The sequence below is a fragment of the Coloeus monedula genome, assembly GCF_965178545.1.
Source record: "Coloeus monedula genome assembly, chromosome: 1".
NCBI classification, from domain to species: domain Eukaryota; kingdom Metazoa; phylum Chordata; class Aves; order Passeriformes; family Corvidae; genus Coloeus; species Coloeus monedula.
The window spans coordinates 122,068,434-122,084,256 of record NC_138781.1 but is presented as its reverse complement, the minus strand read 5'-3'; the positions used below and the strand labels follow the sequence as shown (position 1 = coordinate 122,084,256).

Sequence of the window (15,823 nt, the reverse complement as noted above, 5' to 3'; positions counted from 1 at the left end):
AGAGACAAAACCATACTGCCCTGTACACACAGCCTCCTCCCTCAGCCAGCAGAATTCCCTCCATTCAGCTACTGAACATCAAAAGCATGGAGATCCATCCTCTCTGAAGGATAACCTGTTCCTGCACCACATTGTATTTTCATCACCATAGTTTATGATGCTGTGGTACAAACTATGATTTCCACTAAACACCCTGTTCCCCACCCAGAAAAAGAAAATGCAACAAAACAGTCCTGGCTGACTTGGTATATTAAGCACTTAGAGCCTGCCCACAGTAATATAAGTGATAAACATCCTCTGAAACTTATGGCTTTTTTCTACAAAAGCCTAAAGTCACTCAGAGAGCCATTTTCAGAGGGATCTTACATAGATCATATCTAGTCCTATCAATATATCTTTCTGCTATCAAATTTAAATCACAGTGACACGCAGCAAACGGCACCAGGTTTATGACTACAAGGAAAATCAAAGACCAACATACGTGGTACAAATGCTGGTTCTTCTGACCACAGACAACTGAAAAAGTTCCATCTGTGCTTTTACTGCTGCAAGTAATAGTAGCAGTAATAGCATTACACACCGTAACAGCAAGAGCATTTCTATTCTGGTACTTTTTTCCCCTACCCCTTCTAACCCTCAAGAGTTAACAGGAAAACTTATTTAACAGGCTATAAATGTAAAAATGTAAGGTGAAGGGTAATAAGATACTATATTGTATGTTTACTTGAGAGATATATAGTATTAAAAACCTAAAAATACTAGATGTATGTATGTGTTAAGTTAGAAGCAATACTTCTTTTTTGATTTGCTAAACCTCTAATAAGGTATTCTTTATCTAAATCCAGAAAAAGTATATTTCCACTTTTTGTATTTATAATAAAAAAGTTTACTTTAGTCTAAGGAAGGGAGAACACCTATAGAGAGAAAGGCAGCATGTTTGGGGTGAGTTTTTTCATTAGATTAAGCTGAAGACTTGCAGGCCAGGAAACATTTTTTAACAATGAATCACAGAATTACAGCATATCCTGCATTGGAAGGGACCCACAAGGATCACCGAAGTCCAACTCCTGGCCCTGCACAGGACACCCCAAGAGTCACACCATGTCCCTGAAAACGTCCAAATGCTTCTCTGTCAGGCTTGGGGCTGTGACCACTTCTCTGGGGAGCCTGTTCTGGCACCCAACCACCTCCGGAGAAAAACCTTTTCCTAATATCCAAAACAAACCTCTCCTGACACAGCTTCATACCATTCCTTCAGGTCCTCTCATTGGCCATCAGGGAGCAGAAGATTAGTGAGTGCCCCTCCCTCCACTTCCCTTGATGAGGAAGTTGTAGACTGCAAAAGAACCAAACTGCAACAGACTGTAAGGAAATCCACTAGGAGCAGATGGGCACCATGTGGCTACAACTGCATATTGCCCCAGTCTAATTACTTGGCACCACTACATGCCTCTGTATTTTTTTACAACATGCTCATGCCAGAAAGTCCTCAAACTCAACCCTCACGTCCACAACTACGTGCCCTGTTTGCACATGCACACCACAGTGGCCTTTCTTCTGGGCTTGGTTATTTTCCAGTCTTGGGAAGCTTTAGACAGACACCAGTCATAGCCAGCCCTTTCAGCCTTCTTGAGGTAATTCACTGTCTGTTTTGCCACACATACCTGCCCCAGGGCAACCTCTCACCCCTCTTCTGAGGGCACTACTGCAAGGGTCTTCAACGGGACTAGGCCACCTCTGAGAAAGCCATCTCTTAGGGACAGCCTGGAGTTCACAGCTGCCCAACAAGCCCTCACGCGTAGACGTGACTGAGGACAGCAACTGAAGAGCAAGACTTCAAACATTCATAAAACAGTAAGATATAGCAACCACCAGCAAAATCCTTTCATATGTATTTTTAGGCCATTACATATGGTATGTATGTATGGTGTTCCAACACAGTAAGAATAGATAAAACTTCTCTATCGCTTTCCTAACCCCTTCCTTATATACCTAGGAAAACAAGAGCCCAGCATTTTTGTTTTAGAAGTTCCCTACCATCAGCTTCTAGACTTGCTAAAACATCCATGGTTAAGAAGCCTGCACATTTAAAAAATACACCAATCACAGTTTAATGACAAACATGCATCAGATGACAAGCTTGGTGAAAAGAGGATGCAATTCATAGAGAGTCTTTACTAAGAACTTTATCACTTCCCCTATCTGCATGAAAAGAACATCAAAAAAAGAACAAGTTTTCCACAAAGGTATAAATATATATATCATGTTCTAATAGTTCAAGGAAAGGGCAATGGCTTTAGATGTTTAAGATTTCAACAGATGTGAAAAAGGACTACAACCCGAGTTTTTACTCCTGCCCACAGAAAGAAGGTCCCACTGAAGTCCCAAGATACTTCCACAATATCCTTAAGTATTTTTATTAAATCACAGAGCACTCTGAACTTTTCCATGGTTTGCAACAAGGTATTTTTATAATTTTAGCAAGATATCCTGCAGATGAGAGTGTACCAGATTGAGAAAAATTAGCTGAAAGCATTAGAAGAAACACTACCAGCACAGATAAATATACTTTGGTTTCAGTTTGGAGCTGACAAACGTTCAACAATATTTTATCTGACTGGAACAGACACACTAGACAAATAATACAAAACTCTTTTCTTCCCCCTCTGCAAGGTGAAGTTGTACTGTATCCACAATCAAAAGATGAAATCCTTTTCATTCATTACTTGAGCTGGTGCCCTTTTTTTTAAACTACAACTTGTACTCAAGTGTTTTCTGCTACATACTTTTTAAACACACAGAATTCTCTGATCGCATGGACTTCTAATACTGTAAAATATTAAGGTACCACCAAAGAAAGAAAGTTAAACCACTCCAACCATTTTTCTTATTATTTAATAATTCTAGTCTTTACATTTGCTGACTTCTGATTAAAAGAGCCTCATCTCAGAATTTTCTCCAAAAAGACCATATTTGGCAAATGTTTTCTGATACCATAAGATTATATCCAGAATATCTCAATCTAGCTGTTTCTACTGTTTATGTCTACTCCAAATCTCAAAGCGTTTAATTGCTGCTGTTTCAATCTCATAGTACAGATAAGCACACTTAGTACTAGGAGAATCATAATTTGAAACTGTAACTTTATGTTCTGACATTCTAAATGCCATTTCCTTAATCACAAAGAAGTACCACACCATGACAGAAAAAGAAACTCTAAAATCCCACTGACACTACCACTTCTATTAGACATCCCAAATAAGTTGGAATTACTTTTCTAACCTGTTTGTATCTAATATTAAACTGTACTTGCGCAGCAGAAATTCAGAACCTTTCTTCAGACACTGACCAATGAGCCAGCCTGCAAGTGAAATGGCAAACATGCAATGTTGTCTTGAAAAGATTAAGTTCATCGTAACCCTAAGAAAACACACTGTAAATTATAAACATATTTTTATTTTTTTAAAAAACAGTCTAAATCATTTAAGTATTTCAAATACTCGAAAACAAAGAATAATTGTTGCTACTAAACAAAATTTACGCCCTATTGCTTAACTTTCTACAATAATATGTCTAACCTATGGGGTGACTCTTCCCTAGTTACTACAGATCTGCTGCCTTATGCAGTTCATGGGATGGATGAGGCATCCAGATTAAATCAGATCTAAATGACTATGACATTATCCTGGAGAGAAGACTCATGTTACCTTGAAAACTTAAGTACAGAAAAAGGAAAGACTACAAGGAATGATGAAAGCAGTGAAAGTCAGGAAAGATAAGTTACTTTTTCCTAGCAGCCTCAGCTCATTGTGATTTTTTTTTTTTTTTCTAGATAGGCTTTTGTTTTGTTGGGTTTTGCTTGGTTTTTTTTCCTTTTCTTTTAAATTACGTACTCATTTCTTATTAAGAGGGGTCTCCAGCAAAGGACTTTCCATGGACCTTCTTCTTGTAAAGTACTCAACAATGACTGCAAGAAAGCACCTACTTGGATAACTACTGGCTTCAGCTTCAGGGGCAATACAGCCCAGCATAACACACATAAAGAAGCCCCAAATCCCATTACTATCACTCTTGCCTCAGGCAACTCCCTATCCCTCTGTCCTGGTTTACTCATATGTAAAATGGGGAATACACACCATAGGAGAGTTTAGATGATGAATGAATTAGTGGTTGATGAAGTTTTTTGGTATTACGATTAAAACTTCCATTTAAAAAGCTCATTTAGCTATTCTTTACAAACACACAAAGAGAGACACGGTTTGTAGGAAGAGTCTGCTTGTTTCATGAGATTCAGTGATATTCATTATTGGGTTTACTGGATAATATACAGTCAACAAATTATCAGGCCATACCTCAAATAACAAAACCAAAGTAATTAAATGGCTACTTCTATCACAGAAGGTTGCATACACTGCTTACATCCCATTTTATAGGCATGAGGAACATGCAGTGTCAGTCCTACTTCAGATCTCTTTTAACTACAGCTTTGAAGCTTGCCACCATTCTGTAAACATTATCACTTAAATTTTGTGCATTAAGTAACACAGTTTAACATTTTCTGTCGCTTACTTCTTTCTTGATACTTATTTTCAAAAAGTATATATAAATGTTACAACCAAAGCCTTCTTGACAACTGGAGATAGGACAAGGCAGACTCTGCAGATGGTAACAAACAATTACAGTTTCCCAATGCCCTCATCACACCCCTCTTTCAGAGGCACTAATGCTTACAGCAACAGAAATACTGAAAAGCTCTACGTGTCCCATATTAAGTATGTGGGAAAACAACAAAAGAAGAGTTAAAAGTCGCTATTGTTCATTATATACATATATTTACTAATATATACATATGTATTCAAACATTTTGCTTTCAGTGTTTAAATTGTTTCTAATGATGTCTGACCCCCTTCCCAAACTACAGTTGTTTCCATGTTCACTTTCCAATATCTTACAAAAAAAACCAGCACAATCAAAAACCTGCCAAACCAACACAAAAACCAGCCTGCAACGAGGGGGGGGGGGGGGGGGGGGGGGGAGGAATAATCAGCTACATCACGCCAACTCTCCCCTGGTTATACGCTTAAAAATTAACTTCTCCCATCCTGTCATGTAGGAGATACCCAGTCTTCAGGTCAAATAACTTCTATGAAGATAAAACACAATGCAAAGGCAGGTTTTTCCTTTTCCCTCTCCCATGTCTAAACAGAAAAGGAAAACAACCTGGAAAGTAATGATTTGTGCAGTGGCTTTCTTCCATTTTGTTTTCAATACACTCCTAAATAGATAAGCAGTAATTCTAAAAAAATCTGATTAACCAGCCTTTAAACACCTATAGTTGATCAAGTCACAGAAATCAGAGAGAAAAAGGTACAATGTATCTTCAGCAGTGATGCATTTTATACCAATGACACCTATATATTATGAGAGAAAAACTACTAAAGATTTAATGGTGCCAATTAAAGAAGCCAAGAGTTTGCATGGCTCAATGGCTGAGTCATAGACCTTTCCCCATAATAGGTTCCATTATAGTCCTGAGCTCAAGCTGTGGGAAGAGGATTGCAGATGAGTAAGAGGAATTAGTACTTTTAAATGTTATTGCCAGGGAAGGTGTCCTTTAGGCATTACACAGCTGCATGTCTCCGGTAGCAGTGGAGCAGCTTGTGCTTACTCACCATCCTAGTTCTAAGTGAGATGCACAGAATTGTGGACACCTCACAACTTCAAAACACTAACACAGAAATTAAACCCATCAATGTAGAGCCCTCTCAAATTTAATCAGTATTTCATATGCATTTCCAAACTTGAAATACTTCAGTACTTGTAATTTTTGTGCCATTCTATTATCCCTAATTTTTTTTTACTTATTTATACTTACATAAAACAAGGTAAGACTGTGTAGCTAAAGACCAAAATAGTTTGCACTTAAACCACAGGATGTCTGTAAACAACTGGTGTGATGTACAATGAGGAAAAGAAAATTAAAATGTTCAAGTGCCTCTCAAGATTGTTTCCAGTAAACCTAGGGAAGTATTTGTGCCAGAGTACAACATTGCACAAAATTCTGATCATCCACATCAACAATTACACCTCAGACACAAGTACAGATTATCTTGAAGGAGAAGTCTAAAGGGAATTTAACTTACTTTAGATAGATTACTACTTACCAAAACACTGACAGATCCTAATACAGGAAATGAAAATAATTAAGATGGGTAAAATTGACACCAGAGCGAATTCAGTATAAAACTGGCATCTGATAAATTTAGGACAGAATCAGATGCCATTCCAACATTCAAACTAATCTGATTTGGGTAAGAATTTCAAAAAACAGGAATACTGGAAGCAAAAGCCAAGTGCTCTTTAAGTTTGATGAGGTTTAGAAAAGCAGTGCATAAGATGGCACACGTGACAACTGGAAGCTCAACTCAAAAGGCCCAGACAACCTTTACAAGTACTTTGCTTCTAATGACTGGGAACAGTAAAAATCAACAGCAAAATCTTGTTTACATTAAAAAATAAATGCATTTTAACAAATGCAATTTGCAATATGACAAACACCAAACACAGTAGTTCAGAAAAGAGTTAAATATGCTTAGAAAAAACATTTATGTTTCATTTTCTAGGGGAAGAAAGTATCTATTAAGCAGACTAATAGGGCTGGTAAAACAAGCTCCTGGTCACAGAAGTTTTATCTTCAAACCTGAAAAAAGCGGTTGGCTACCCAAACAGCTTTTATAACTACACTGGCCAAAATAACCTGAAAAACCCTGAAGTATTACCTGTTTTATAAATCTAACTTCACACACATCCTTGAGTCATCAATGTGATTACTCAGATACCCAAAAGAAAACCTCTGTGATTTCAAATGCTTGTTTTTATAAATTTTTTTTGACAAGTAATTGTCTTTGTATCATGACATTCATATAAAATGCAACAATGATGTTTAAAATAGAAAGGGCTGCTTATTAAATAAAGATGCCACAGTCCCAGTGTTCTTTTACAATAACTTTTCTATTCCCTGGTTTGGGCAATTTTTCCCAAACATTGCAGAAGTCATTTTTATTTTCAAGTACTCTAGACAATAGAGACTTGAGAAAAGAAGAAGTAGGCAATTATTTAATTACTGGTCATCCATCATTTGTTCATTTATGCAGTTACATCATTTAAATATTAGTGATATACTTGTAAGGAGTGAGTTAGTGCAGGAGGGAGCCAGTGTCCAATTGCTGGGCCTCTGTCTTAACCTGCCAACAGGAATGTTGCAACTGAAAAGACTCCTGAGAGAATTTCACCTCTTTCTAATGCTGTGTTGGAAAACTTGTTCTTCCTCAAGAGCTTCCTACACACAACATTCCTAATACAAGAGACCAGAATCAATGAGGATAAACGAAGGTAGAACAGATTCTTCTCTCAGAAAAAGAGTAACCTTTTGCACAGAAATTACCCCAGAGCTCCCAGCCCAGAAGTCCATGGCCTGCTTTGAGGGCTCTCCAGACCAGTTAATTAATAATCTAAAACCCCTTCTTCTATCCCCACCCATTGAGGCAATTGAGTGGTTTACAGAACTGCTTTGTTTTGGGCTAAGTTTGATACAAACTGATGTAGAGACACTTAGAAGAGACAGAAAGGACCAAGAGTTCTTATCTTTTACACCTACTAGTAAGTCTTACACAGCTGATCACTGAAAAAGCAAGACAACCTGCAGATCATATTTCAACTACTTACAACCCAAGTTTTCTTGGATATTTATTTCCCTCCCCACAATGTTTTATTTGCCTGAATTATGAATACAAGCATCTACCTCTTCAGCATCTACAACTCACAGAAAATATTTCTGAGTTAAAAGGAAAATATGCTAATCAAGATTTAAGTAATTCTGTATTTGGAAGTTGCAAGAAATAAACTGGTGGTTTTCTAACATTGAAGTAAGGTAGACATTTTCACGTGCACTGCTAGTATGCTTTTTATGTACCAGTCCCCATAGTTCTGCATGAGAATTTTTGATTATCCAATTAGACAGTCAGTAAAAGCCCTTTAAATGCAGGAGGTCACATCCTGAAGCTGCAGAGGTTATATTCTAGATCTACTAGAAGACAAAGCAACACAGAAGACAATACTCAAAGGCTTTTTTGCTTTTTTTGAGGACATGTAAATGCACAGGAGAAGTCAAGCTGACACTCAAGAAAGTGTGCAGGGGCTGATGAACAAGCAGTGCTACCTCTTCTCAAGGTAGGGTTTCTGAGGCAAGCACCCCTCAGAGCACCAGGCAGATGTGGAGGAGCTCGCCCAGGATGGTGGGGGCGAGAGACAGAGGAGGTTTGTGGTCACCTCCATAACCCCAGGCGTGTTACCATCAGCACAGTTCCACCCTTTGAAATGGAAACAATGACCTTGTTTGTGTGACCCACCAACAAATTCCCACTGATTCAAGTTACACAAAGGTTATCTGATGGAAGAAGTTAACAGATATGGAGGGCACATATCACAGGCTAAAGCCATCTTTTTCTAGGTGGCTTACTGGTACCTGTCAAATTCGGGTGACTGTGGTTTCATGCTGACACTTCCCACTAGAAAATCTACAGCCCCCCCCCGAAAAGGCTCAACTATGCCCAGTTTCCTTCAAAGCCAAAGGCAAATATAACATCATAACACACATAACGTTTTTAGTGTTTGTTCTCTTTGGTCTTTCCATGGCCTTTCCAGAAAAGGTGGCACTATATAATCCATAACTTTCATGTGAGGTGTGGATACACCATCAGAAGCCAACAGAGAACTCCCTCCTGGAGAGATAATAGAATGGCTTGGGTCAGAAAAGATGTTAAAGGCAATCTAGTCCAATCCCCCTGCAATAAGCAGGGACATCTTCAACTCGATCAGGCTGCCCATCCAACCTGTCATTGAACATTTCCAGGGACAGGGCATCTACCACCTCTCTGGGGAACCTGCTCCATTGCTTCATCACCCTTACCATAAAAAACGTCTTTCTTATATCTACTCTAGACCAGTCCTCTTTCGGTTTAAAATTATTAGCCCTTGTCCTATCAGAGCAAGACCTGCTAAAAGGTCTGTACCCATCTTTCTCCATCTTTCTTATAAGCCCCCCCTTAGGTACTGAAGGGCTGCAATAACATCTCTCCAGAGCCTTCTCTTCTGCAGGCTGAACAACCCCAGCTCTCTCAGCCTTTCCTCACAGGAGACAAGTTCCAGACCTCCGATATCTTCATGTTCTTTTCTGAACTCACTCCAAGAGATCTATGTCTTCCCTGTGCTGAGGACCGGAGAGCTGGATGCAGCACTCCAGGTGGGGTCCCACAAGAGCAGAGCAGGACAGAATCACCTCCCTTGACCTGCTGGCCACAGTACTTTTGGGTGCAGCCCAGGACACAACTGGCTTTCTGTGCCGCCAGCACATTTTGGCAGGTCATGCGCAGTCTTTCATCCACCAGCACCTCCAAGTCCTTCTCAGCAGGGCTGCTCTCAATCCCTTCAACCCCTAGTCTGTAATTGATACCCTGATGTAAGCGTAGCACCTTGCACTTGGACTTGCTGAACCTCATGAGGTTCACACAGACCCACTTCTCCAGCTTGTCCAGCTGTCTCTGGGTGCCATCCCAGACCTCAGGCACATCAACCTCAACACCCAGCCTGGTGTTGCCAACTTGCAGAGGGCGCACTTGATTGCCCTGTCAGTGTCATTGATGAAGACATTGAGCAGTACTGGTGACAATACACTTTTCTGGGACTGGAGGTCCCTACACTTAGCTTTACACTGAAATGCAACCACTGTCATTTCAGACACCAGCCTGAGCAGATCTCATCAGAAAGTGAGATTTACATTACACCACAGAATTCTGTTCTGTCAATTTCCCTCTTCCCTCTTTTTTGTTTCTGTTGTCAAGATCTGCAAGCTTCTGGTAGTGGACATGTAACTCTCTTTATAAACTTCCCACATATTTTTTGCTTATTATATAAACCTACTCTCCTTATAATCAACTTTCCCAGGCCACACAAACGTAGTCTGCAGAGGACTTCAGAGGTATAACAGACCATGGTTTGGAAACACCAACTTAAAGAAATCTTAACAGATACACATGAGATACAAAACCAGAACTGATCATCAGTAATCAACTCTATTTTTCTTTTCAGGTGGGAAAACAGCAGTTCTCCATATGGCCTTTTCATTGCTGTATTTTATTAACTTCAGTATGACAAAGTGGGCTTGAAATCACAGACTTGCTAAAAATCCATTGATGTTATATTTGCTGCTAAGATCCATTTATGTCAAAGAGCCCAAGGTACTTCTCAGACTCTATAGTCACAGCAACAAATGAAAATAGCCTTTGAATATGCTAGCTATGCCATGTCACAGGTAGGCTTTTCCCAACTCCCCTAGTAACTGAACTAAACTAAGAATTAAACCAAAAGGTGTCATTAGAACTGGGAGGGAGGATGCAAAACAAAACAAAATAAACAAAAAAAAAAAAAAAAAAAAAAAAAAAACAAACAAAAAAAGCCCCCCAAACACACATACAAAACCAAACCAACAAAAAAAAAACCCCAAAACCCCAAAAAAACCCAAAACCCAAAGCTGAACCAACAACAAAACCCACCAAAAATCCCACACTTCATTTTCTGTGGACAAACCACATTTAGCAGCACAAACTGAGGTAACTCATAACTTAGATTCTCCAACCTGTTTGATTAACACTGTTCTATGAAATACCTTATCTTTAGTGCAAATATCTTTACTATCCTTGCTCCAGACATCCTTCACACAACCTATAGTAAAATGTAAAAATCCCTATAGGCAGATCTTAAATCAGACATGCCTACAGCAATACCAGATCTAGATTTCAAGTTGTATTGTAATGCTACATTATAGCTGGAAAGCTGTGTCTAAAGCAACACTTTTAACTCACCCCAACTGCCGTAAGAGGTTCTGAGTTACATTTTTGGGCATTGCTTTACAGAGCAGCAGGGAACTGCAGGAACTCGCCACTGCTGCAGAGCACCTCAAGCACAGCCAACAGGAACACCAACAATATTGACACCAACCAACCAACCTGTGTCAGTCAGAAAAAATTCCTCCAATCCCAGTCTAATACCCTAGGTACAGCATTATTTGGTTCTCAACAAGTTTTCCTGAAGTATTTCAAAGGAGGCCTGCAGAGAGAAACACTTAAAACCAAGCAGTATTCCAGTACTGCAGGCGTGTGTCCCTATGTCCATCTCTGACAATGCTTGCCCCAGTAGACATCTGCAAGATCCCATTACCAAACAAATTCAAATAACAACTGTAATGCCCTAAGTTTTAGACCAGTTCTAATGACTGCATTATTTCATACACAGTTGTACAAGTAAACTGTGATGTCAACTTTTTAGGGTATGGTGTCACTTTAAATTCAAACATGCACTCTGTATTATAAGCCTCCCACTATATTTAGCAACAATTGGCTGGTACAGAAAGATTTCTTCCAAAAATAAAATTAAGGACTTCGTATCATTCAGTGCTCACATGTAAGGAAAATTACAGTATTATCACGCTTATCAGAGTCTTGCAGGGCCAAAAAAGATATGAAGTACCAGAATGCAAGTGGATGGAGGGCCATCTGGAGAGAAAGGAGATGTAAAAGCAGAGTGGAAAAAACACAAGTTCATATTGACTACTAGACATTAGGAAGTTTGTTATGAAGCTAGTTATGAGTCCTCTCTTCTCTTACAGGAAAATGACATCCAAAAAATCTGTGGAACTAATAACTTCTCAGCTACTGTGGCCATGTTCTTTTATTTCTGGGAGTTAGAGACATAATAAAACACAATTTAACTAGCACAATTAACATGGACTAATTTTTCTGATTCAGCCGATTAAATAATTCAGTCTGTTGTAAGAAAAGTCTACTGCAAGTGGGTATACATTCCTTTTGGGAACTCTTGTATAATATGAAAATTTCCTCTATGACTAAAATAACAAGAGTTTATATTTAAGAAAATATAAACAAATTTATATTTTAATATAAATTAAAATTATATTTTAATACAAATATTTAAAAAGTGGAAGTTGATGCCTAAATAAATGTTTGGCACTCCCTACAACATTATAGTAATATATCAGTGGTACATTTGGGTTTGCATACTGAAGAATGTGTTGCATTCATGAAGACAAACACTTGCAATTTTCCAAAATTAAAAGGTTAATAGTATGCCATAGAAACCTGCCAAGATTCCAAAGTCACAACTTTAGTTAAGATTGTGGACTTTCAGTACTTAAAGTGGGCTTAGAAAAAAAGAGGGAGAGCACCTTTTTACACATGCAGATAGGGACAGGGCAAGGGGGAATTGTTTTTAACTAAGAGAGGATTTAGATTAGATGTTAAGAAGAAATTCTTTCAAGATGGTACAGAGGCACTGAACAGGTTGCACAGAGAACTTGTGAATGCCCCACCCATAGAAGCGTTCAAGGCCAGGCTGGATGGGGACCTGAGGAACCTGATCTAGTGGGTGGCATCCACCCAGGGTCAACCCACTACAGCATCGCTGCCTGTGGTGGGGTGGTTGGAACTAGATCCTCTTCAAGGTCCCTTCCAATCCAAGTGATTCTATCAGTCTGTGATTTCTTAACATTTAATTTCTACAGCAGCAACTCATGCAGTATGAACCTATTCCCAGAAGTTCTTAATATTTGTGCTTGCTTAGCATAACTCAAGAGCTGCTGTCTCCTAAGCTTGGCTAACACAGTAAAAACACTGAAGAGGAGTACAGGAAAGAGCTGCATCCTGATCCTCAGTACTGAGGAACAACAAAAGCAAAGGAACAAAGATTCCTCCCAGCCCAACAGCAAAAAAAATCAGAAAAATCCACTTTTTTTCTTCCATATCTTGTATAACTGCAATACCCTCATGTTAACCTCTAAAACTACCAAATTCCTACACAAAGTGTGATTTCCTGCTTTGAACTGTTAAGACTAGTCATCTCAGTCTTCTTGAGCTGCACTCTTAAGCAAGAGCAATACTAGAAGAAGTGACAGAGAGCAAGGAGATTTTAGTGTAACAGATAGCCAAGTAAGAACTGAAATTGGGGATTTTATGAATTTTGGTTTTGAATAAATTACAAAATTTATGGCCATCATCTCTATGTTCCTCTTCATAAACAGAGGCAACACTATTGTTGGCTACACCAACCTTGCCAGGAACAGAGAAAATTCTAACTAAGTAGGTAATGTATAAAGTACAGTAAAATCAAAAAGAATGATTTAAAAACTCTGGAAAGAGCAAACCCACACTCAGATCACTTAAGTCATCCTGTGTCTCAGTTCTGTTTCCTCATAAAGATGACTAAAAAAATTAATCTGAGTTTTATTTCTAGCTTGCCATGCTTTTAAACAATTCTCTATGCTGAGGGGGAAAAAAAGAAAAAAAATCCCATTCAGTGCTCAAAGAAGACAATTCATAAACTGACACTGGAAGTATCTTCAACATGACACACCTAATGAAATTGCGCCAAGCTCTTTGGTAGAAAGGGGATGTTCTTTCACTTCTCCAGTAACAAAATAGTTGCAAATACTTCAGTTGGAAAACAGCCCCACTTTTCTAACAAAGAAAACCCTCCTGAAATCAAATCAGTCATTAATATTTGTGTGGAGTAAGAGAGAAGTCGGTAGAAGTTGGAAGGTTGCCTGTTTGTCACTAATTCAATAAAACAAGACTTTCAAAGACTTCTAAGTTTTAGTTTTAATTTATCAAAATTTGAGGGAGGACTCAAGGGCTGGTCACTTAGGGCAAGTGCAACAAAAACACAAGTTGTGTAAGGGTATTAGAGGGCCTGAAAACACTGCCAGAGGAAGAGGCAGTTCCCATTCTGCCCCAGCAACCATGCCCACTCCTACACCACCAACTTGGGCGATCTTGTGGTCACACAATGGAGAGCTGCCGGGAACATGACCTGGCCAGATAAGCCCGTTCACCACATGATCAGGCAGGCTGATGCAAGGAAACAGCAAAGGTTCTGTATGCCAGGCCACAGCCACCTTTATTTGCATGGACTTTTTTTCAAAGCAGATTAGATATTGCGAGTTACTGAATTCACACAGCTATGCTGGGAAGCTGTCAGTGGGCTATTTGCCCACAGCAGGGTGACACAAAGGTATACCCTGAAGCATTGTGAAGAGCAGTAACAGGCACCACTGCACCAAATGGCTGCCTCTGGCAAGGGCTCAAGAGGCAGGTGATTCAAGCAGAGAGAGGTGGAGTGACTCCCTAAACATCTCTGTCCCCATTTTAACACAGACATTGGCCATTTCCTCCCTGTTCCTTCTGTTCAGCACTGGTCTGTCAGATCAACTCAGCCTTCCACTGCCCCTTACCTGATCACTGCTTCCTGCCCACACTTCCTACTCTGCTCTACCAGCCACCAAGAAGCATCTTCACCATCTTTAAACTGCACTGGCAAGCTTGAGAATATTTAAAAAGAATAGATGTACAAATAGATGCTTTAACCACTCAAGGGTGTCAAACCTTGCTCTTTAGCTACCAAACTTTACAACTCTCTTGAGAAGTCTATAAATATTTACAGATAACATCTCTAAAGAAAAAAATAAACAAGTGGGTTTTTTCCCCCAAATCCAGACTACATTATCACCAGTAAAATACACGTATCATCATACAATTAAAAGAACGAAATCTGAAAATTCGAAAGTGAAAAGCTCACTGAACCAAGGGAGAAAACACTTTTACAGACAAAAGTTAAAAATTACACTTCAAAGTGATGGTGCCCCATAATAGTGGGAATTGACACTCCACAGTGTCAGTTTAATTCACAGAGGAAAAAAAAGAGAGCACACTTAATGCAAGTTTGTGACACTTGCATTCAAGATACAAGCAAGGGCAGGATAGCTTAAAATAAATGGATGCCTCAAATTCCACGAGAAAGAGCAGGACAAAATCCCAGGAGAAGGATCCATAGTAAAAAGGCAGGAAATTATTACTTTGCCTGCAACTTGTTCCTTATTAAGATTGCCACTGTATTTAAAGAATTTGTTTTAATTTTTTTTTTTAAAAATCAAGCATTTTCCTCTCATTTGCCCTGATTTTCCATCCTTGTAAGTCTGCAGGCTGATGATGATACAGACATGAAGGTTTTTATTAGACTGTCAGCTTTCAGTCATTAAAAAAAGCTTCTCTGAAAAACAGATTGAAATTTGTTCAAATAAATATAAAGTAGGACAACATCTTTTGACCATGGGAAAGCAAGATGACTGTCAAGTCCCACTGGAAGTGACCATCACCAGCAGATAAGAACACAATACTGAAGTACTAAACAAGCAGCATAAATTTAAAAATTTTTCTAGTTGGGTGATTCTTCAGAAAACGCTAATGATTTAAGGAAACAATACATTAAGGTCACCAACATATCATAGAAACTTCCAAAATACCCACACTGTAGAACAAGTTGGGTAACTCTTAAACCTACAAATCACTATGCTGATGCAGACTTGTGTTTTTATGCTAATGCTACAAACTGGCTTTACCTAAAACTTCAGAGCAGATAATTTAATGGCACAAATTATTTTCATCACATTTAAATCATGGCACCTGAGGGAAGAAGTATTCCTGAAGTAGCTTGTGCCTCCTCAACAGTAAAAAAGACAAAAAAGTTCATAGCAAAACCACCTCAAAACTGCAAATCTTTGGCCCAAAGGGCTATTCACTGAAGAATCACTTCAAGTCCTTATTTACAAAAGCACACACAGCCTTTTCAAGGGTGAGGAAGAAATAAGCCTCCGGATATGTTAATATTAACTGTTAGACTGGAATGTAACTGAGGAGTT

At 38.9% G+C, this 15,823-nt stretch overlaps 1 protein-coding gene across 7 annotated transcripts in view; it reads right to left on the bottom strand.

The window, feature by feature from the left end:
- The window catches only part of CHD7 (chromodomain helicase DNA binding protein 7), a 144,707-nt gene that overhangs the window by 66,707 nt on the left and 62,177 nt on the right, over positions 1 to 15,823 (bottom strand). The gene's annotated exons all lie outside the window — the stretch shown is intronic.